This window comes from Lagopus muta, chromosome 4 (genome assembly GCF_023343835.1).
Source record: "Lagopus muta isolate bLagMut1 chromosome 4, bLagMut1 primary, whole genome shotgun sequence".
In the NCBI taxonomy this organism is placed as follows: domain Eukaryota; kingdom Metazoa; phylum Chordata; class Aves; order Galliformes; family Phasianidae; genus Lagopus; species Lagopus muta.
The window spans coordinates 21026220-21049696 of NC_064436.1; the positions used below are offsets into that span (position 1 = coordinate 21026220).

The window sequence follows — 23477 nt, forward strand, 5'->3', positions numbered from 1 at the left end:
TGGCTTCATGTCAGGACAGAACAACACAGAGATGCAACATTGTACTTATAAAGCACCCAGTTGAGCCAGGTGAACGCCATCGCAATTAAAACACAAGGTATTTTCAGACCACGTGAAGTAACGAAAATTACTCAAACTATACCTCACAAACAGAAATGCTGAGCGTGTGCGGGGTGATGGCAGTATCTTTTGCTGCTGTCTGAGGCTGCAGCAGCAGCTCCCACAGGGCAGTATCTGGCACACGGCAACAAAACGCCTCTCTAAGTGCCACACAAAAACGTCCTACTTACAGCAGGCTGAACACAAGGAACATTCAAAGCCCTTTGAGGCCATTCAGACGTCAGGAGACGATGGATACCGACTGTGGGACCTCGACCTCTTGCAGCAAAACGTAAAGAGGCATGCTGAAGGAGGAAGGCCTTGAAGAGATGTTCACTGGAGAACTTGCGCCTTCGGTGCCTCACACTGCTGCAAAATACGCTCTGTGCCTCTGGCCACTTCAAGCCTATTAAAGCTTCTGCAGCCTGATCCAGTTTAAAACAACAGAAAAAACAAAGCAATCTGGTGTGATACAACACCCGGCGAGCCCCTCCACAACTGCTGTTGCTAGGACATAGTGCATCCCTCTCAGAATCGAGAGCAGCATCTGCTTCTGTGAAGCTACGGAGAACCAGCAGTGAAACAATTTGCAGCACGGTAAGATACCATCAGAGAGAATTTGGAAGATTCCCCTTCAGAATACATTAGCCTTGGTTAGGGGAAAAAAAAAAAGCACAATAAAATCCCCGCATAGACATTTAAAGGGGCATCCACACTTCTGAAATGCTTCCACAGAGGGTTTCAAAGCATTTCTGAAACACGCTCTGACAAAAACTCACCGCATGCCGGAGGAAGGGTCTGATTAGAGTCAGTGGGTCTGGCAGCCCACACACCATGAAGAGGCAACCCAGCTTCCTCACACTTAGAGCTACCCTGGAACTAAGTCTCACTAATGAAAGCCCACTTCTTTCTTCTAACACAGTATCCCCGCTCACTCGCAGTAAAAATCAAGACCAATGCAGCAGCTACTCCAAAACTGCAATTTATCTGGATTATCCACTGCCTTTTACAAATACCTCCTACTTCACTAAAAAAAACAACAAAAACAAAAACACAGCCATCTTGTTTGTTTAGCATTGAACTAAGAGCAAGAGTTAATATTGCCTTTCTGCAGTTCTAACGACAAAGTGGATGATTCACTACAAACCCATAGTAAAGCGCAATTAACTTGTGCTAAACAAAAACAGAGATGTTAAAAAGGAATGAGGAAAACATCTTTGTTTCTTCTTTCTTAACATATCCTCACCTCAGCTGACATTAAAGGTTCAATTTCCTGAAAGCATTTTATATGAAAATTTTGAAAAATATAATGCAGAAAATACATGATCTGCAGATTCTAATCCCAGCTTTCTCAATAAATAGATCCTTCTCAGTATGCACCTACACTGCAAAATACTCGGGCATGCTCTTAACTTCGTCTGGATGTCAGCACAGGTGATAAACTGTACATATTCCACCAAATACACGCCGTATCCTGGTGCTTTGTGAAACAGGATCCACATCAGAAACAACTAAATCCTTTGCTAAATATTATTAACACGCTTCTTAAATAAAAATCAGTTGGTTTGCAGCCATCTCATGCTTGCCTTCTTATAGTAAAATCAATTAAATAGCTGAAGCAAAATGATATGTGAAGAAACACACTTCTGAAAGCACTGTCTTCTCTTTGAAACAAGATGGAGATTTTTGTACACCGTTTAGAAGTCTGCTTGGATTTTTAGCAAACCCCTGTAAGACTCCTCTGTGCCAAAAGGCGGAGTGCTGTACCTACTGGTGTGCAGCTGCAGACATCAAGAACATCTTATCACTTTGACAAGAGTTTTTGGCTCACAGATTCATGGCCTGAAAAGGCTGCACATGTCCAGCAGCTCTCACATCAGGGGGAACAAAGAACCAAACTGACCTCTCCAAGCAAGTTTTTAATCAATTAGCAACAGCCTGCAGCGAAACCACCAAAACCCAGTATCTCTAAAAGGTCATTCTGTAAATCAGATAAGGGTTATTTTAAACAGTGACTGTGAAAGTTGAACCGATGTTCTCCACCATTCATCTTCCCTTCCAAACATCGGCACAGGCAGCAGACAGCAGCACCATGATGGGCAGCAGGTACTCCACCTGCTCTGGCCTTTCTCCCCTGGCAGATGTGCGATTAGACGCTGTTTCTTCCAAGGATTCTGCCCTCCATCCCCCCTGCAGACTGCTAGGAGGGAGTGGGATGACTCAACATAATTCTTGTGTTTATTAGAAAAAATAATCCACTAATAGAGCTATGAATTCTTTGTTGGTTTACTGATTTTGCCCAAGAGATTTTAAAATCACCACTGTGGTAAGACTGCAAGGCTGATGGTAGACTTGAATGTTATTTGACAGTTCTTTTTTTCTTCCCTTTGTGAATAAAGGTTCAGGTCTTCCAAAATACTTTCTCACCATCTCTCACCAAAAAAAAAAAAAAAAAAAAAAAAAAAAAAAGGAATCCATACGGAATCCATCTATGAGATAATAAGTAACACATAATACACACACATGTTAATATCTGAAGCTAAGCAATACAGTTATTCTTTTATAGGAACAACAAACAAATAATACACTATTTGATAGCAGAAAGCAGCCTCCTTGTAACCTGTGGGTAAGCAGCGGTGGATAAGTTATGGCACTTACTTGGCATCAACATACCTTGAGGTGACTGCAGACTCATTTCTCCTCAGGGGCATATGGTTTAAAGGAACTGGGCAAACATTCAAGCTCCATGAAAATCATGCAGCTTGCCTAATCTCGCTCAGCTCTAAAGACTACCTATTAAAGGAGCCATGTTATTTAAAAGTGCCTGCCTGCATTCTGTGCAGCTGTGTCAGGTGTCCTTCGGGAGTAAACTCGGCAAGCAGGAACGGAGAGGTCTGAGCTGTGGGGCTTTAGGGAGAGGAGCGAGGTAGCCTCAACTGCACTACAGTCTGGTTTTCAGACAGCCGTGTGCTCCTAGGGCACAGGAGCAACAAGGCACAGAGCACAAGCTTGCAGAGCAACTGGGACAGACTCCTTTGATTTTTCTGCAGGGAAAGCCCCTACAGCTGCTCAGATTTACGAGCCTATTGTAGTGATTTTTTCTTCACAGCAATTGCACAAATGTGCACAGTAAGCACACTGAGGCTCAAATAAGAGCAAGACAAGTTCAGTCTCATATCCCACTGGGAAGCCCAAAAAGTAAGTAAACAGTAAACGCACTGCAAGCCAGCACTGAACCCTTCACTTCCACTGATACTGCAGTCAACAACGTACATGTTTAACTAACGTGACCATGCCCTACAGACATTCCAACTGCAGGAAAAATATCCTTAAAGAGACTGGGGGTTACAGAATTAACCACCCACTGCAGTATCTGCAGCCATGGTGTCACCACAGCTGTCTTTAGCAGAATTCTAAAAAAAAAACAAAAACAAAAAACAATAAAAAAAGCAAAACAGGGTGCAAATATTTCCAGAAATCAGAGGCATTAGACATCAGAGTTGCAAACAAAAGCTGAAACTAGATCTTCAGGCTGAGCTGTTACATGGTCTGCCATGCAAATAGGGAAGGCATGATCCACCTCTCCCCAGGTCCTGACAAGTATTCCTACTCCCCTGCTATGCTCCTTAACTGCACGTGTAGCTGATCTGATGTGCTTGGGTTACCAATAGAAAATTATTCCTTCCCCCCCTACTCCCATGACCCCATCAGTTTTCTTCTTGTGGTGGTAACACTGAGAAGTCAGCTTAGTGAGTGGCTTGAGCCTTTGAGCATGACTACCCCAAGGTTCAGGAGAGAGAACAGGGGGAACAAGTTTCTTTTCTCAGCCTCTCCTCTCACTGAACTCAGACTTCTTTAACACTCTTGTCTGCTCACCTACTAAATCTTATAAGTGATTTGAACCCTTGTAAAATTGTTCCACTTGCAGGCAGGAGGTCTCTGCAGATTTGGGTCAGTATAGGACTTGCTTTACTACCAGACCCCACTCTGCCAGTGTAAATGAAGCATTTGCCAAGTTTTACTGACATACTACCCCTCCACTGACATCATAAGCACTAACAATATTTTATGCCTAACATCAGCCACCAAGATATAGGGCAATGCTCAATAAATTCAAAGCTTCAGGTAGTTAGTCTGCAGATCTGCAGAGCAGCAAGCTGCAGCAATGCAAGTAAGCTGATCCCCAACTGCAGATGCCAGGCTTCAGCAGCAGTTCTGACTAAATACCAAGCTAGAAAGTAGAAAAAAATCCACCTCAAAACAAGTCTCAAAGATACTGGAAGCATGGCTTTTCCTTTGTCTCTATTCAGCATTGCAGTTATTTGGGAAACAAGTAGCACTCAACTGAGTATCTTTATTTTCTAGCACACCACCCACATTAGTGGGCAAACAACAACAGTATTTTACCTGTGTCAGTCATTCTAAGTCCCTGTTCAAGTTTTGAAGCAAAAAAGGGAAGTAATAATAAAGTAGTTCTAGGGATTGGGATATTGAAATCATAACTGCTTGGATATATGCCAATAATTCGATTCATTCTTGATAAATACTTTTAGAATTCACATAGTCTATTTCATAAATAGTGACACTGCGCAAGATTTGTAGGTTTTTGTTTGAAGAAGGCAACAATACTAATATGCAATCCCACGATTGAGCAAAACCTCCACAAGATCTCCTTAGAGGTGCTCTCTGGTGATGTGAAACCATTTTGAAGCCAAGAAGTATTACTAATTGAAACATTTCAAGGCTCATATCTTCCCTTTAAAAATGCAAATTTGATCTCAGAATAATTCACTTAATAATTACCTGAAATTTGAAAGAGGATTTGACTCTTCCTCCTGCACCAACTTGGAAGTGCAAAGCATGAATGCAGAGGTTCCAGGACAACATCTTAGGGTTCTGGTTGCTCAAGATAGCAAGTAAGCCACCTTTCATTTCCTAAATCACTATTTCTCAACCTTGCCGTCCACACCAATACTCACTTTGGATTAGGAAAGGCAAGGACTTGAGCAGAAGAGCTGTAATGGCAAAAGGAAATGCACTGCACACTGAATCAGTGGCTGCTGCAGATGAAGTAGCAAAGAACTTCTTTAAAGTTAATCCCACAACCAGCTGTGCTCTCACTGAAGCCACTATGTACAACTCTTCACAAGCCAGCCTAAGCACAGCTCTCCCCACTCCTCCTGGTGGCACTTACTTCACCCAGAACAGAATAGGAATGGAAAGCTGCAGTCCTGTAAGGTGGTACACTTGCTTGCAAGGCACTGAACTGAAAGCCAGCTTGAAATGCTGTCTCCTGAAAAGGGAAGGACCTTTACCACAATCTCCAGCTTTTGTTTAGAATGAACAAAAGAAAACAAAAAGATGATAAACTGCTAGGACAGAAAGCTGGGATGGAGAGGAGGCTGGTGGAAGACAGAAAGGAGATGTTGCTTTTCCTCTCTCTGCCACTCCAGAAGTGCCCCCTAGGCCCTTCTCCAGCTGTCCGCCTTAAACCAGCAAAAACTGCTTCCAAAACCCACCTAGATGTCAAGCCACCAGCCTGAATTAGAGCAAGGAGACATAGATAAGCATGAACCAGAAACATTGCAGGCTGCAGGGAGGTGATATAGAGCTGCTGAAAAGGAACAGCAACCTGAGGAAAGGAACAAAGAAAATCCATTACTGACCAAATGATTAAAATAACATACAAAAGCTGGTGAAAAACACAACAGGTAGAAATCAGGGAAGAGATGAAGGAGAAGGGAGAAAAAAAGTTGTGAAGCTTTCAGAGCAGGACAGATGGGAAGAAACAGGCAGCCTGCTCCAGGTGAGCTGCTGGCTGGAAAGATGTGGGGCACATGGCCTCACTGCCATCTGCTGCCTCATGGCACTGCCCTCCTGCTCCACACAGTTACCCAAGTACAATTAGCAAGAGATGCTCAGCTCAGACAAACACAACCAGCTGTCTTGCAAAGCAAAACTGCCCACTTGGTATCCAGTCCTGCACAAGTGGGGAGAAAATGTCAGGAAATGCACCCAAGCACCAAACGTGGGAGTAGAGAGGCATTTACTCTTCTCACTGAATGCGATCTGGCAGCTACTCTACTCAATGTGAGGAGAACACAGCAGTTATTTTTTTGATCTTTTTTATACAGATGGTATTTTCGTATTAAATTAATGAATACATAGCATGCTGAGATACTAAACGTTAATCGCACGCATTGAAGAAGTTTTAACTTGAGGACGCATTGCTATTTTTTTCTTGTTTTAATCATTTTTAGCAGATTTCTGAAATGAATACAGGCCAGCTCACTGTGTTACAAATAATTATACAAACTCTAAAACAGCACCTTGTTCCAACTATTTTTTTTTGTTGTTGGTTTATCTTTCTTTTAACCATGAATTAAATAAACCAAACAGACAGATCCAGCCAGAGAAAGGCTTCATAACAGAAAAAAGTTATACCTACAACAGATACATCTGAAACAGGAACTTGCAATCAGTGTCTCTCTCAGCTCTTCTAACCACACAAAGCAGTAGCACAGCATCCATGGGTCACTCCCTGAAAAGCCTGTAAATCCAGACATCGCTCCCTCATTACAGCACAGTGACATAAACATCAACCTCCATCCTCCTTCTCCACATGCTACGGACCCTCTATCCCACCTCAGGCCACCAACTCCATTACAATGAAACAACAATTTAACTTACAGGTTTTTTTTTTTTACTTTTTTTTTTTTCTCTTCACTGGAAGGCTTTAGGGACAAAATGTAACTGGAACTGCAGCATAGAGGAGATAAGGCTTTCAGGGCTGGATATAAATCTGAGTGCATGTGTGGAGAAGCAGTGACATGCTAAAAGCTCAGTTTCTCTATGTAGGGGTGCTTGAAACAGGTGCCTGCAGACTTAGAGTATTTGAGGAGGGTTGGATAATCCTTGACTTTACCTGACAATGCCTTTTGCGTCTGGCCACTTTCAGTGCTTTCTTCACATAGCCAATTAAGTTATTCTGTTGGTTTAAAATGACCCTACAATATCCCCAGGAAAATATTAGCCTGAAATCTTTGACATACATAAATAAATACTCACCATTAAGAAATTATTAGCAATGGAAAAAAAAAAGAACAAGAAGCAGATAAGCACTCACGACAGTAGACTAGTTTTCCTAAAAATTGTAGGGAATAAAGTACGGATGCTGTTAAGCACAGATGCCTCAACAACTATAAGACTGTTTCATGCTATATGTAAGAATCCACTATTTGCAATTCCTCTGATAGCTCTGCAGCACTAAAAAAAAAAAAACCAAAAAAAAAAACAACAAAAAAAAAACAGTCTACTGAAAATAGTAGACAAATTTCAGTTGGCTAGTCTGAATTTCTGTCTAGTCAGTATTTCCTAAGCTTCCATGAAGGAATTTAGGTGTTAAACAAAATCTATTTTAGAAAACATTTTTCTGGTCCTAGGAGAGCTATGCTATTAAGTTACATTCATTACTAATGAATGTGATTTTGTAGCCTGTTTTCTACTCATGTTATCAATGATTATTTTATCAGCTACAAATGTGATTTTAAAAAATCTTAACATGTCAGATACAAGGTTTTAAGGTCAGTTACAATGAATTAATAAAATTATCACTCAGACTATGTGTAAATTTTACTCCAAAATCCAGGAGGAACATGTCTCACCAGGATCAGGCATATTCCATTGTATTTGGATTTCAACATCTCCTGGGGTTAAACTGCTGGATATTCTTTTAGGTATGGCAACAAATACAGTTTCTTCTGCATTTCCTGTCGTAATGTATCTATTTGCGATTTGAAATACAGACACATTTCTAACCCAATAAAATTAGCTTACAGACAATTGCCTAACAGCATTCATGGTATTATTCACATGGTACAAAGAAAATAAATTGAAGCATCTTTTTCTGTTACGTAAACGAAGGAGTTCACAATATTCCTATTTCCCCAGTTCTGCAAAAGAGTCCTCCAAGCCCTTCTGTAATGGAGCATTTCAAGACAGGAAAAAAACACACTGCAGTGTTTGTGATCAATTATGAAGTACGAAAGACAAAAGAAGATGTCTCAGAACAACGGCAAGGAGTGTTTTAGTAAATTGTTTTTCCCCCTTTTCTCAGACCTTTCACGAAATAAAAAGGATATCAATCCTCAGATGCTGCTTGAGCATCTGCATGAAACATGCTATTATAATCACTGCAATTTAGAAAACAAACAAACACGTAACTTCACTGTGATTTTAAAAGTTACTGACACGGGAAAAAGCACACACTGACACGCACACAGAAGCGAGGAATTAGACTCACTAAACCTAAAACACGACTTGAGTTCCATAAAACTCCAGACACGTTTGTAAAAAAGATATTCAAACAGCAACAAATAAAAAGCTGATTGTTTGACATATATCACTACTTTAAAAGATAAATCATTTTTGCAGGCATGTGAAGACCTGCTAGTGCAGTAGATGTGAAGTTGAATGGAATTTGCCTACTGAAGTCATATGCTTCAGCTTTCTGTAGCAGCAAAACACAAAGGTGATTATTTCTGATTTTACTACATTTTACCTATTAAGTTACTACAACAATTTCTGGCATTCCTATGCTAGAGCCCTCATTTCCACTTTGAACCCTGTTTTTAAGCATTCACAACTTTACAGTTAAAATTCACATCTAGCTGAAGCTTGGTCTTCTAGTCAGCTTGCATTTCTCCTGGAAAGGCGTGTTCTGCTCACAAAGAGGCAAAATGGCTTCTGATACGTTCCAAGCAATACCAAGTCAGATATTTGCAAGTAGACCAATAATCACATACAGAAAGAAGACCCAAACTCACCCAGATAGTGAAGAAAATCTCTGGCCACACGACACTCCTCAGAAAGCAGCCCAGGTCCCAGAGATACTCACCCTTCAGCGGCTGGCCCTTATATGAGCCCAGGGGGGGCCTCCACTCTGCTTCCACCCCCTCTGGTCACCTGTGGAGCACAGGTGCAAACGATTTGCCTGTGCTCCCTGGCCCAGCCACAGCCCTTCACCAGGTGCTCAATCAACAGTTTAAACCCTGACCTAACAGTTCACCAAAAAACATTAAAAAAAGAAAACAACATTTTTTTCCAGGTCGATAACTTTAAGAGACTAAACTATTTTAATAAATGTTAACAATACTTCAATTTATAATAATTACAGTAATTACCTTGGTGTAGCAGACTGCACTGGTAGTTTCCAACCTAAACCATCCCATTGCTGTGCTTGCCTAGTGCCCTTTTGGGTAGTTCTGTACTGAAACGTGAAGCTGGGAGCACTGGGAGGTGCCTTTGCAGAGTCATGCACACAGCTGGGATAAATGGTTTTAACTGAATAGCTCACACCCTCTTGGAGTAATCACAGAACCACAGAAACTTCTAGGTTAGAAAAGACCTTCAAGACCACCAGATCCAACCATTAATACCAGGAGACACTGACCTCTGTTTTGCAATAGGACCTGGAAACTCTACAAGTTTCTATTTCATACCCTATCAGTGATCTCCAACATGTTTCTAAGTTCAGATTCTATAGGGAAGCTTTTATGATAATACTCGTGTACTACAACAGCCGAAGTCTAATTACACATTCCTCCAGCACTAATACATATATATACATGTAGTATATAGTCTAATAACATTCGTAACTTCCCATATTTGAAAGAGAGAGCATTCTGGTGAGCTTTGTGACAAGTGCAGTCTGGATGACGTAAAGACACTTTTTCTGCGAGACTAAATCTAGGTTACTTACAGGTTTTCTGTTAGACAGGACAGCTCACAATCATGGAGATTTTAAGTATGAGTGCCTGAAGCTACAGGAAATAGACAGTAGTATTTCAGAAAACCCAAAATATGCAACTAATGCATATACATCTTGCATACGCATTGATTTGAGATCGGTTTGCTTCTATCACAGATGTGCATTTACACAACGATTCCATGAACTGCATAACATCAGTAGGAAATCTAAAATTTTCTATTTTAGTACAGATTAAAGATTAGGGTCCCTCTGATGGGATTATCAGGTTCCCTTGCATTGGCTTTACTAACTCCAGCACAGATACTTCAGGGAAAAGCATACATTATTATTGCTATTTTTGGTAGCGACAGGCTTTCCCAGCTGCTCAGACCAATACTCCAACCCTCCTTTCTCTGAGTCAGTGAGAGTTTTATCAAGAAAATATTAATTTGAAAGAAGAAAGGACTTCATGTCACCTCAAAGCATGACATATCTTAAAAGTTGGCCACAGTGACGAGGAACTGCTTGTTACCAATTTGGCTATGCAAAGTCTACCAATACTTTCTCTGCATTGCCTTAATCTTGCTGAAATAGGGGAGAATTAACAAGAGCTACCTTTCTGGCAAAGACAGAAGTTGTCTGAAGGAATATAACCAAGGTCTGAAGCAACAGTGAAATGGAAGAGAGGCACTGGGGCACTTTTTTTTTTTTTTTTTTGTATTTCCCCAATAGCTTGGCTTCCGTGTGCATCATTTTCTTTAAAAACACAGTGACAGCAGCTTTTATAAGATAAGATAGCACCATTCAAACCAAAAAGCTAGCTAGGTCACTTGTCTGTCACAGAGAGATACTAAATCAGTGTATTTAATGTGAGGTTTAATTGACATAGGAATTGCATGTACTTCTTTAGGGTTTTCAGGTGGGTAGCTAAAAGGGAGCATTTACACATTTTCCAGCCAACTTAAAATCCAAATGCAGCAATTTACAGTTAGGAATATCACGGTACAAAGGTTTATTACTTTCAGGACAGTGCATGTGCAGGGGAAGAACTTGATTCTATCAACTAATAAATGTAATGCACAGATCTACATGCAGCAGAAAACACATCAAAACACTTTCGGCTGCAGTTCAGTCATCTGAAGAAGCAAAATGTGATCGCTAACATGACCTACCATATTTTTAGTTTCCATGGAATTGAGTGGGAGGCATTACTTTTGGAGTGACCTACATATTTCAAAAACTAAATAAATACATAAAATCAAGACAGAGCTGAACCTTTTAAAGCTGATTTCACTGATGTAATTGCAACAAATCTTGCAGAAATTGTACATGCAATGTAGTTACATACAAAGGTGGCCAAATGAGCTGAATACTGAAGAGGAATTGGCAGCTCACAGCCTCATACATTTTTTTCTTTATAGATAAATCTCATGATCCTAAATAAAGGACTACATGACAAAGATTTCGCATCAGTGGCACAATTTGGCTCAATCTGTGGCATTAAATGTTAGTGAACTTGAGATAAATGGTATCCTGTAGGTAAAGCAGGACACCTACTCCAGCTCAGGACCACCCTGAAAAGGGCTCCCTCTCTGACAGTCCAGGCAAAAACCTCCAGAGAGAGAAACAGTACAAATTAATTTAAAACTATCTGGGTTGGTGATGTGAAATTACATTTAAGTTTGACCTGTTATGCTGGAAAGTGTTAATGGCTTCTGTCAAACAAACTTGTTTAAAGCAGCCTGGTGTGTCTCTGCATTGCCCTTTGCTGTACCCTTTCTGTACCTGCTCAGCAGGACCAGTTCAGCACCAGCTTGAGCACAGGCACTGGCACGCAGTCATTGATTAATAACCATTAATTGACTGATTTTCCTGTGTTAATCATGCTCTCTGACAAACAGTGCTCTCCTGGATAGTACATACACAACTCAGACAAGTGTATGGACCAGAGACTTCCCCAACAGGTCACATGAACGAGGTCCCCATGCCTTCTAAGGAAGAGCATGTGCACGTGCATATCAGTGATGCTTGCATCATCACTGAGTGAAAAAATTGAGCTCAGACTTGTCTTGTTACTGTAGACACAGAAAAAGAGAGGCAGATGGCACAGTCCACAGTCTAATTTTACTCCCTATGTGAGACCTGTCTGGTCTCTCTCTCTTTTCATAGCCCTCTTCCACCACATCTCTGGGGCTCCAGCTGCGAACCAGGAGCACAGCAGCATATTCTTGCACACAGACTTCAGTAGAACAGCAGAGCTAAGCTTTTCAAGTACTGTCACTTGGCCAGGCTTCTAGATTTATCAGCACCCAGGGCCTTTACCTGCTGAACCCTATGACTCTTTTTAACAGGATCTAGCAGCAAGAGTCACTGTGTTACAGCCTTAAGCACAAGCTGAACAACCACCAGCTGAGCTTAGGGGACTCTTTCCGTTGACTAAAACGCAAACTTGCATACAAGCGTTCATAAGTTATTTCAGACTAACACAAATCAATCTAGAAATTATGTTAATAAAGTTCATAATTTCTATATGGATTATACCCAGTCAACCTACTTCCAGGCAACTGTGGTAACATTCAGTCTGCTAAAACAGGACCCACAGTATTATTCCTTACTTTGTAGCAAAGGCCCCTGTGCAACATACCATATAATAATGATCATATTTAGCACAGGAACGTGCATGGAAATTCCACCCACATATACAACTGTGCATAAAAAAAAAAGAGCGCCTAAGCTCTCCTCTATGCTGCAGAGAGAAAAAAACATTCCATCGGACCCAATTTCTTAACTGCTTTATGGGGTACATTTGAAACAAAGGCAGATATTCCTGCCCTTTGTCCAGAAGGCAGATGATACACAAGCAAGATAAAACAGCATGACTCTACCTAGTTTCACTAAGATCACTGTGAGCAAAACCAATTACCTCAAAGGCAAAAACATAAGTTTGTCTGATGTAGGTTTTTATTTTCATTCTTTTTACACGTCATGTAATTGATTCTGCTGCCATGGGTCTGATCAGCAGTAAATTAGGATTAGGTAAGAGGAGCTAGGTTGAGGGGGTAACGTAAAAGCTGGAGGGCAGGAACGAGAAAAGAGAATTGATAAATAATATACTGATCTCTTCTGTGAAAAGCTGGCAGAGCTGCTGAGGAATAACTTGAAATACTATTCAAGTGGCACCAATAGAAAAATCAGCTGCGGAGAAGGTTTTACACACAGGGAGTAACCAACTGTCTGAAAAGTCAGTTTGACTTCAGGGGGAAGAGTGGTAAATACAGGGATTTCACACAAAGTAAAAAGTAGCAGAGTTTACACAAAAAGACTACTTGAGATGCTCTGAAGATGTTTATTTCACATCATGAACCATACTATATGATTTGGAGAAAGGAAAGCTGTTAAAAAGAAATTATTCCGGAAACAAAATATTGCCAGGCTCCATAAACCAACATGGTCAACAGGTGTGCAAATGCAGAAGAAGAGGGGGAAAAAGAAAAATTCTCTAAGTACTTCTAGGCTCTGAATAAGACTCAATATTTGGCAGTGATTTTCGGTGCACTTGTCAAAGAATAACAAGAGCCTCTTCAACCCAAGCTCCATCAGCTCACTGCTGGCCTCTTTGTTGATAGGAGAGACCTTAGGGCTCAGTATCATTACAAGAAATGGATAGATGTACCTGTGGCATCCTTCTTGGAACTATCTGATGAGAAGGGAAGTTTGACAGAGAGAAGTTGACAGAGAGAAGGCAGAACTACACTTTCAAACTGTGCGTGCCTTCAAAAGATTTGTCCTCCAGATGGGTAGAGAGAAACACACACATAGGCAGAACATGAGTGATAAGTACCAGGAGAGTGCTAAGAGGAAAGCAAGAATAATTAGAAAGAAAATAAAACTTTTTATACTGCAAGTGGGAAGGGGCACTTCCATCATTTAGGCAGCTAGATGAAAAGGGCACGTCTGTGAGGAATAAGGCGTGTGTGAAAACTGAGATTCTCTCTCCATCTGGATGTTCCGCTTCCAAAATCGCTCTTCTGAGAATGAGCAACTGGAACACAGTGCTAAGAAAAATACTCCATACCAATAAAGAAAGGAGAGAGCACTGGGTACTTCCAGCTCAGTCCAGCTCCCCATTACATTAGCACACGTTTGCACAAAACCTGAGGAAATCAAAGGGATAGAAATTTCACAATGAGTATGTGGCCTGAAGACCCCGCCAATGCTCTGCTTGCAGCTAGCAACTTTAAAAACCTTGTGGTTGGATATGGAGCTAAAGGTCTTAGAGAAGTACTGCATGCTCAGACATAATGTACTTTTTTTGTTAGTTTAAAAAAGTCAGGGCGAGATGCAGCAGCAAGTTTTTAACATCTCTGAAAAGAGGTGATGACAGAAGAACCCTGTGCTCTTCTTGGGAAGCTCCTACGTGCTGAGGAATTGACCGCCTCAGCCCAAACTGCCTTGAACATTCTTGCAGATAGTCCTTCCATCAGAGCATGGACGTCATGCAACTAAGCTATATATATGTATTTGTATGTATATGTATATACACACACACAAACTTTTTCCTTTCTTTTAATCTATTCTTATAAATCATTCCCTCTTGCCTCCAGCCATTTTTAATGCTCTGCTATGAGCTTCAGGCAATTAACCTATATCTTAAGTTGCTCGAGTTTAGATCCAGCTTTCCTGATACAGTCTACACTCCCATTTTGTATATTTGTTTTAAAGTTCCCTTCATAATTATGGCAATATCTGTACAGGGAGCACTGTAAGAATTCCCACCTAGTTCTGAGGCCTCTTCACAATCAGAGACAGAAAATTATATTTTTTGTTTGGTGCAAAACTACACTGATTTGGAACAAATAAAGACTGCACTTTTGAGTAAGAAAAGAGTTAAAAGTTAAAAAGGAGGAAGAGAAAGATCGACAGCTGAGAGAACTCTGATTAAATACATACATTGATGTCCAAGAGCTGAAATTCTACTTTTGTAAGTTTTTAAGGCATCAGAATTGACAAGTGACATTGGAATTTAAGTGCTAGTTACACATCTCTAAACTATTTGTTTCCAGCTTAGCCACACACCTCCCATGGTTTCAGTATCTTTGTAAAAACATATATATATATACACAAATGTTAAAACAAATAGAGTCCCTGCTGCTTAGGCTGAAAGTTGGCCTGTCTGTCCTCCTATTGACTTAGAACAAGTTTATAAAGCAGCAGAATAAAACCTTGCATGAATAGAAAACTACAATCATCACAAAGAGATTCTTAAAGGCAGATGTATTGGCAGATAATAATTGACATTCAGGTCACTTCAATATTTAGAGACATTTCTGTATCATCCAAGCTGAAGGATAAGTTCCAAAGTATAAAAATTCGCCACTGTTAGAAAAGCCCATTCCCATTTTCCATGAGCCTCTAAGTCATTCTCTGTAATTAAGAAAAAATCAGATTTCAAAGCGACAAGAGGAGATGGTGATAACGCTATTTGAAATACTCTCTGGCAGGGATAACAGCAGCAGAGAGGTGGCTGTCATAAAATTGCCAAATGGCTTTTTCCACCTCCATCAAGGTCACTTTACTGATGATGTGCTCAATAAGATGATAATGCATTTAACCACTTTCCTTGCATCCGACTTCGACCTTATTGCAAATCCAAACGGCCTTGTTTAACTACCCTGGCCTTTCAACATTTCCCTGAACAAAGATAATTAAGGAGATATACTGCCCCCTACTATCACAGGAATTGAAAGACAAATAAACTTTTAAGAGCACAGTCAGGTGTCTATTGCATTAATGTATAACGTTTGAGCAGGGGGTAAAATGAAATAATGGTTAAATAATTATAAAAGGTTAACGAACTTAACTTTGTTACATAAGGCAATCCCGTTTTATTTAAAAGAAAGAGCATAAAAAGGCTTTCCAGACTGCTTTTAATAACTCCCCGGACAACAGTCTTTTTTTTAAGCGCGGTTTCTGACTAAGAGAAAAATCCTTCTGCAAGAATTAACAACTCAGAAATTTCTGCGCGTTTGGAACCGACTGCACTTCATACACCAGTGCCATAACAGCCCGTTTTATGAAGAAGTAGGTCTATGCTATTAAACAAAGACCTGCTCTAATAAAAATATTTCTATTCTTCTCCTTTGTGTGTGGCTGGCAGCCATACCAGAGATGCAAATTAAAGTAGCCTAAAAATTAGGCTGGCAGTTGTGACAGTTGGGAAGCTGAAGGTAATGTCTTCTCATGATCGAGACAGCCAGGAAGAAAGACCAAACACTGCTGATCCATAACTGCCATTACTTTCTTCAATTTGCACTCATATACATTCTGGCACACCAAGGCATTCTCCAGGACACTAATTCTTCGTTGTAGCAAGAAAAGAAAAACAAAAACAACTCACATCAGTAGCCCTTGGATTCGTAACCACTGAAACACGATAAAAGGAACGAAAAGCCAAGCAAAGCAGTTGGATCTGCTTTTTGTAGTTGCAGTTGCATGCAACAGCTCTGATTTTGGATTAGTCTTTTTTTCTTTTCCTTCTAAACCTGTTTTTCTTCTGAGCACCTTAGAAATTCTGCTGCAAAGGTCTGAATTCTCTGCAAGAGCCTGAAAGAGGCAGAACAGCACACTGTATCAGAGATAAAAACACACAGCTCCTATCGACATGATACTAGAGCTGTGAGCTTACTGCTACTGCAAACACTGCTATCTTGTGCCACGGGAAATAAAGCACACAGAAAACTTGTTAAGTGTACTTAAACAGAGTTCTGCCACAACACGGATATTGGACAAATAGCAACAATATCTGTCCTTGCTGTTTTTTAAGGCCACGTTACTTTGAGTTGTAGGCAGGATTTGCCTATATTTCAAGTAATTCAGCTATTTGGTTAAACCTTTTACCAAAACATTCCTCCACTCAGACTCAATTCACAAGTTCTGAACATACTAGAACATACCGCAAATTTACCTTCTGATACCCAATACAGAAATCAGTGCTTCTATCATCACTGATGACCACAACAAATACCTGAAGTTTGCAGCAATTTTTATAGCGTTGCTGAACAAAATCTCCACTGCTGCATATAACAAGCCATAAGTAAACCCAAACTACAGCTCAAAATTGTAGCCTTCCATTCTGCTTCCTCTATACACCCCACACTAGGGTGGGATATTGTCTCCAGATAAGGTAACTCCACCGGTTTACTAGATTTAAAGGACTTGTTCTGTAATGCTACTTATTTTTACAGCAATTTACACTAAGCAGTTGCTCTCATTTCCACAACAATTTGCCAGCCAGCCCCAAAAGACTACACAACTCACTGTCATCCACACTGAGGCTTTCCTGTAAGATTGCACTTCCAACTCTTTCAATATTAGGCAAAGAAGGTGAGCAGTTGTTTTCCATTCATTCAGAATGTCTACTACACTGTACATACATGCAGCTTTCCGAAGGAACAGAAATACCATTTTTTCCGTTTGTTCCTAGCATTTAAAAGACTCGCATTATTTAACCTGGAAAGCTAAAGCAGCATTACATTAACACTGCTACACTATTTCATCGTGATTTCTTCTGCAGTATAAAAACTTTCAACCATTTACACCTAATGGATGTATACACCTTGCAATCACTCCTGAGGTCAGCTGCTCATGGTACTGAGTCCGTAACACTCACTGAATACACAGAAACTTGCTGTTCTTCAACACACATAACTGCCTCTTGAGAAAGTCTGTACAACTCACACACAGTGAAGCCTGTAAGAAAACTAACTTTTTCCTCTCACTTGTGAAACAATAAAGCACAATATTATTTCCTGGTATCACTACTGATGTGTATATGTTGTAAAACCATATCTACCACAACCATTAATATTCCCTTGTTTAGCCCATAAAGCGAACTGGGATGCAGAAAACAAATCTATAAAGCCCCATCTCATAACTACTTATCAGATCATTTCAGTAATGCGATAAGTCAGGTTAAATCTTTGCACAAGCACATCAGAAATGCAAGAACGCAGCTCAAGACAAATTCTTTAACTTGTGGCAGTTTACATCAACCGCTGATGGATACTGAGCACATTTTCACTGCGGACCTTGAAAGCAAACACACACCTGATGCATGACATGTCACCTTTTACGTAACACTAATTATCAAAGTCATTTTTAGATGGCTGCCACTTGAGCTCATCTCCTTCAAAGGAAAAAAAAAATTATATTGAACTGCATGGAACATGTTCCATCATGTGTCCTCAGCTCTACTCCAAAGGCTGGAAATCACCAGCGACCACAGCCAAAGAAGTCCAAAGGTGGGATGTTTTTGTGAAGGTTACGTTGTTGTTGCCTTCTAAACTGTAACAGAGCCTTTCCTATCCCTCCCTGAAATAAAACACTGTAGTATGATATCTCTCAGGCCCTTCTCCAAGTAGGGGCATAATGATTAATCCAAGAGCTGTGAAACATCCCGCAAGTAACTGGGATGTGGCCCACAGCTCTGAGTCCCAACATGATGGACAGGAAAGGGAAGACTGCTTTTCTGCCCTGGTTTGCACAGCCTTCCCCGTATTTTACCCAAATACTTCCCTCCCAACATACTGAGGATACACAGAAAGCTTTACCTTCTGAAAGAAAACACAGAAGATTTACCTAAGGAGGTTACAGGCACACCAAGAGGTTCAAGGAAATAAACGTGGCCTGTCTGGTGCAATTATGCAAATGTACACGTTCTTATCTTAATGACAGCCTATATTTAACAACAGGAAGTCAGCTCCTCATATTTATTTGGCAATTAAAGCACTAATGGATAGGGGACTCATGCCATCTCCGGTAACTTTTCCACACGTCATAGCGAATGCACCCCCGGAGCCTAAGGAGCCCCGGGCAGAGGGGAGGCCGTTCCCTTCTGCCTCCGTCGCTCTCCACCCCCATAGCCAGGCACAGCTCGAGCAGCTCCGGCTGTGCCCAGCACTCACCTCGGGCTTCCCAAGCTTCTCCCGGTAACGGCCAGAAAACAGCAGCAAAGTTAACAAAGAGGAGCTGCCAGCACAAAGCGCCAAAGTGTTTGCTGAACGTACATCGTTATTCCTTCAAACCTTCAAAACTTAGAATTTTTGTTGCTCAAACGGCTGTTAAAACGACAGCAGGTAAAATGAGCCAGGTGAATGTAAGCCACAAGCCTACACCACGCCAAGGAAGCACACGCACTGCAGAGACGGGCAGCTCCAACCCAGCCACACGTGCATGCACACAGCTGCAGCGGGATCCATGCACCGCAACGCGGAGAGCGGAACGGTAAATAAACTTAACCGCCGACATACCTCGCTCAGGCTTTTTCCCCACTCCTTCCTTCAAGTCTACTCTAGCAATTAACAACCCGGGGTCTCCAGACGGCTCCCTCAGACATTTAAAGCTGGGGAACAAAAGGTTTATTTTAAAAACGAAAAACCTTGGCTCGTGCAACTCCAGACGTGAATCTGCTTTCAATTACCCCAAGTATTTCAGCCGGAGCGAGAAAGGCTCAAACCCTCAGCTGCCGCACCACCTCCAGGCACCTCGCCGGCCGCGGTCACGGCGAGCCCCGCGCGCCCAGGCTGCCCGCGGACGCGGCCGCACGCGGCTGCGGAAGGAGGCGGCTCCGGGCAGCGCCGCCCTATAAACGCATCTGGGCCGATTCGCTCCGGGGGATTTATCCGCGTTCTCTGCTCGGCTTGCGAAGTTGCGGTTTTCTTTCCAGACTTTTGAACTAGCGACCCCCAACCCCCATCCCCTCCCACTCACCCAGGTACGCAGCCCCTCCGTTGCACAATATTTGCAGTGCTTTATACTTTTCTTATTGGATAAGCGTAACGGAGTTAGGCGAGAGAGCTGCAACAACGACACGCAACACCTCGGATGCGAATTAGGCAAAAAAAAAACCCAAACAACAAAACCCCAAAAAACATCAACACTAGAACTTCTCGTTTCTTACATCCCCGACTCCCAGAGGCGATCCTCCCACAGCCCGGACGCGGCACACAGTGCTCGGGCTCCTCCAGCTGCGACGCGAGCGGGGAGAGATTCCTCCCGGCTCGGCAGCACCGCACACCGCGGAACGGCCCCGGCGGCTTCCGCAGGGCTGCCGGCAGCTGCGGCGCGAGGAGGAGCCCGAGCAGCCGCTCCCGCCCCGCGCGCAGCCCCGTGCCCACCTCCGCGCTGCTCCGCGCCGCCGCCCGGCCCCGCTGTGTGGAGCGCGCCCGGCGGAGCCTCGCTCGCCCCCGGCCCCGCGCCGCCGGCCGCCGCGATAGGCTGAGGCGGCCGTGTTTACTCCCCGGCGAGCGGCGGGGGCCGGGCCTGGCACCGCGTAACCCTTTCGGGGCCGCCGGCTCGGCACGGGCACCGACCGAACGCGGGGTGGCCGCCCGCAGCCGCCCCACGCGTGTCCGTCAGTCCGCACCGCTCACCGTGTGTCATATAGCGGCGATCTGCCACAGCATCAAGTTATCCGTAGCGCTTCTTCCTGCATGAATTATCAGCGAAGTGAGAGACGCTGGCAGAGAGAAAATGAAGTCCGTCTGTACGGAAGACCGATGCACCCAACTCCCACCAGCTGCGTTTCCACAAGTGGGACTGGGAGAGCCCTCAGTGCAGTCCTGAACCCACACAGGCGCGGGCACAGCCCTGCTGGGGCCTGCCCAGCCACCACCTGTGCCCAACCACCATCACCTGTGCTCTGACACCAACACAGCTGCCGCCTCTCCTTCCATCCATCCACCAACTCTTCGGCTTGGTTCACCCCTACCAGAGTGTGCACATAACAAGCAGCCCGTGGCAGCACTTTACCTCATGATGCTCCTAGCCACCCTAACTGGCCGGCTGCTGAACTGGCTGTGCTACCCTGTATGCCACTGCAGCCAGATAAAGCTGTCACCTCAGAGACACAAAACACAGCATTTTCATACCCACTGCTAATTGCAAAACTGCTAGAGATCCAGATGGCTACAAAAGCTGCAGATAGAAACACACTCGTTCAAAATACATACCTTGTTTTCAGCTGGCTGTCAAGCTGAAGGTAGTGCCCCTATCTTCAGCAAAACAACCAGGAAAAAGGAGATTTATTACATCCAGTGTGGAACCCACAACTCCTTCAAGACGCTTGCAGGAGCGATATTCCCTATGTTATTCTTAACATCACTGCACAAAGAATGTCTTTCAGAGTTGGCTTAGAAAGCACGGCAGTATGTGGAAATTCCCACAGAAACTCTTATCAAGCTTTGACTCGCCCTCGTGCTCCTCATCCCAGCACAAGATCTGCTGCTGGCACCACACAAGTGGCCGCAGCCACTACTTGGAAGCCACGTTTTGCCAAAGATCTGGTCAAGATATTGTTAATGACTACACAGTACTTCCAGGGAAAACAATACCATTCCAGATTTATGTTTCAACAATGTTACGCTGCAAGGAAAGCACATATTTTTAGATGTATTATTCATAAAGAACTTAATAATATTCAAAAAAGCTTGCACAATTAGAAGTTCCACGTGCTTGTTTGAAACTTCCAAGAGAAATACAGACTAGACAGACTGAAATAGCAGAATTCTGTGAAATGGGGGAAAATGAGCCCAGAAGCCAAGTCCTGATGATGGCAGTCTTGACTGATAATGGAGAAAAGTACTAAAAAAAATGCACATCAGCAGTAACACCAACTCTTGAAATGAGGCTCTTCAGATAGCTATGCAACAGATTAAGTGCCCTCTGACTTAGCACAAAGGAAAAACTGTAACACAATCACCACCATTGGCTTACGCTTCGCTAGACTTAAGGGGTTTGCGCTGAAAATTGGAAGCTCTTGGCAGTTCACATTGTGGACAGATTCTCACATCTGTGAGAGCTGAAACACTGGCCAAGGAGAGAGGTACGAGATGAAATCATGAACAATACAAGTCTCTAGCAAGGCTGCAGTAACGCACACACTGTCTCTTCAAAGAGGTTCAGCTGGGTACTGGAACACAAAACTACTATTTTCCTAACTGCTTGCATGGAATACCTACAGATAAGCACTTTCTGCCATTACAAAGTATATTAAGTGGATTAATTACTTCAGGTACATAGCCTTACGGGTCTTAAAGAAAAGAGGAAGGGGGACTGAATGCTTGGAGAGTTCCATAGCTCTCCTGAAGTCAGCATTGCTCAGAAGATACAGGCACCTGCACACACCCTCTGGAAGTCTGTCCCTGACTCTTGCAGGAAGCAAAGGTGCCTCTCGTGCTATGATTCCACCATTTCGTTAATAGCAGCACAGATAATTTCACGGATCTATTAAGTGCAATACTAAAGGCATCAGAAAACCAGATGTTTGCTTAGGAAAATACCTATGTGGAGGAGACAGATGTGGATGAAACAAAATCCAGAGCAGATACCACACTTCATGCTGATGTTGCTCATACCCAAGCAGTAAGAAGAACAAACTGTGGTAGGTGGGAAGGAAGAGCAGATATGTTTCATTCACAGGAAAAGAGGGAAATGGCTTTTTCTTTTTGGAAGTATTTCGGTCAGAAAGATTCTTCCAGTAAATTATGCAGAGCATTAACCACTGAATTTGAACCCATTTTTAGTCTTTCTCTATTAATAACTCATTACAGGCCTTTTTCTTAATGTTGAATAAATTAGAGCAATGTTAATCCATGCAGCTATCTACAGGTACATTCATCACCACTGCAGCCGCTTTCATTCTCCTTCCTGAAAGCTGCATTTTGAGGGCAACAGAGACTTTCTTCCTGCTGAAGTTACAGTGGCCTCGTCAGGTCACCAGCAGGGTCAGGGTCATCTGAAAGGTTACCTTTTCTTTTTATTTTATGCAGGACTGAAAGGTACAGCACAGCTGGCCTTGACATATGTGAAGGAATTCCTTTTCTCTTTTTCTCGTATTTCCACAATTTAGATCAGTGAAAACAACTGAGCTGGGGCCTTGCTGGTATAAAAGAGAGAAGAACTGCTAACAGGATGTTCTTGGTGGGAATGCAAAGCTGTTGGAACTGATTCCTCTTCCCTGATCCAGAAGAGCTCAAATTTTATGGCCTTCATAGCATGTCGCACAGTTCATATTTTTCCAGAATAGATGAAAACAAAGAGGAACTGTGAACATGGTTAGTTTTAGAGAGAGGGCTTTGTTTCAGCCTTAAAATTGGTTGGGTTGCACTTAGCTGTGAAGGGAGGGTGCTAACAGCTTGGTCACCATGACTGATTTTTATCTTTGCATTTTGCACAGTGGTGATGCTGTGCCGCCATTGAACTGCAGAAACCCTGACACAAGCAGCTGTGCTCTGTGCCCCATACGTAAGGATTCAGTCCTCTCTAGTATCTCGTCTTCTGTGCTTGCATGCAGAAGTAGGAAACTCTTATGCCCATTTCAATGTGGCAAATGGATGTGGAAACAGAGCTGACTTGACAATACTGCAAAAGTAGAGTCATGGTAGAAGGAAAGCCTGACTCCACTCTTCCTGTCCTAATTGCCTTTCTCCTAATCATCAAGATAACAATTTCAGCTATTTATCAACGTTAAAGCTGGCTGGTGACTTTCATTAAAAGGGAACAAGCACCTTTTTAGCCCAATACTAATTTGCCTATTTAAACAGTAGCAGCCTAAGTACTCTGTGAAGACATG

The 23477-nt window shown here is 42.5% G+C and overlaps 1 protein-coding gene across 5 annotated transcripts in view; it reads right to left on the bottom strand.

The window, feature by feature from the left end:
• TENM3 (teneurin transmembrane protein 3) overlaps positions 1 to 23477 on the bottom strand; it is a 1260835-nt gene that overhangs the window by 211662 nt on the left and 1025696 nt on the right. The window contains exons 1-2 of one of the 5 annotated variants that reach the window (XM_048943309.1): positions 19326 to 19426; positions 19156 to 19247 (exon numbers count right to left, since the gene is read on the bottom strand). The exons of the other annotated variants lie outside the window; for them this stretch is intronic. The gene's annotated coding sequence lies outside the window, so the exon portion shown is untranslated. Of the gene's footprint in view, positions 1 to 19155; positions 19248 to 19325; positions 19427 to 23477 lie in introns of those variants that run through there. 5 annotated transcript variants of the gene reach the window in all.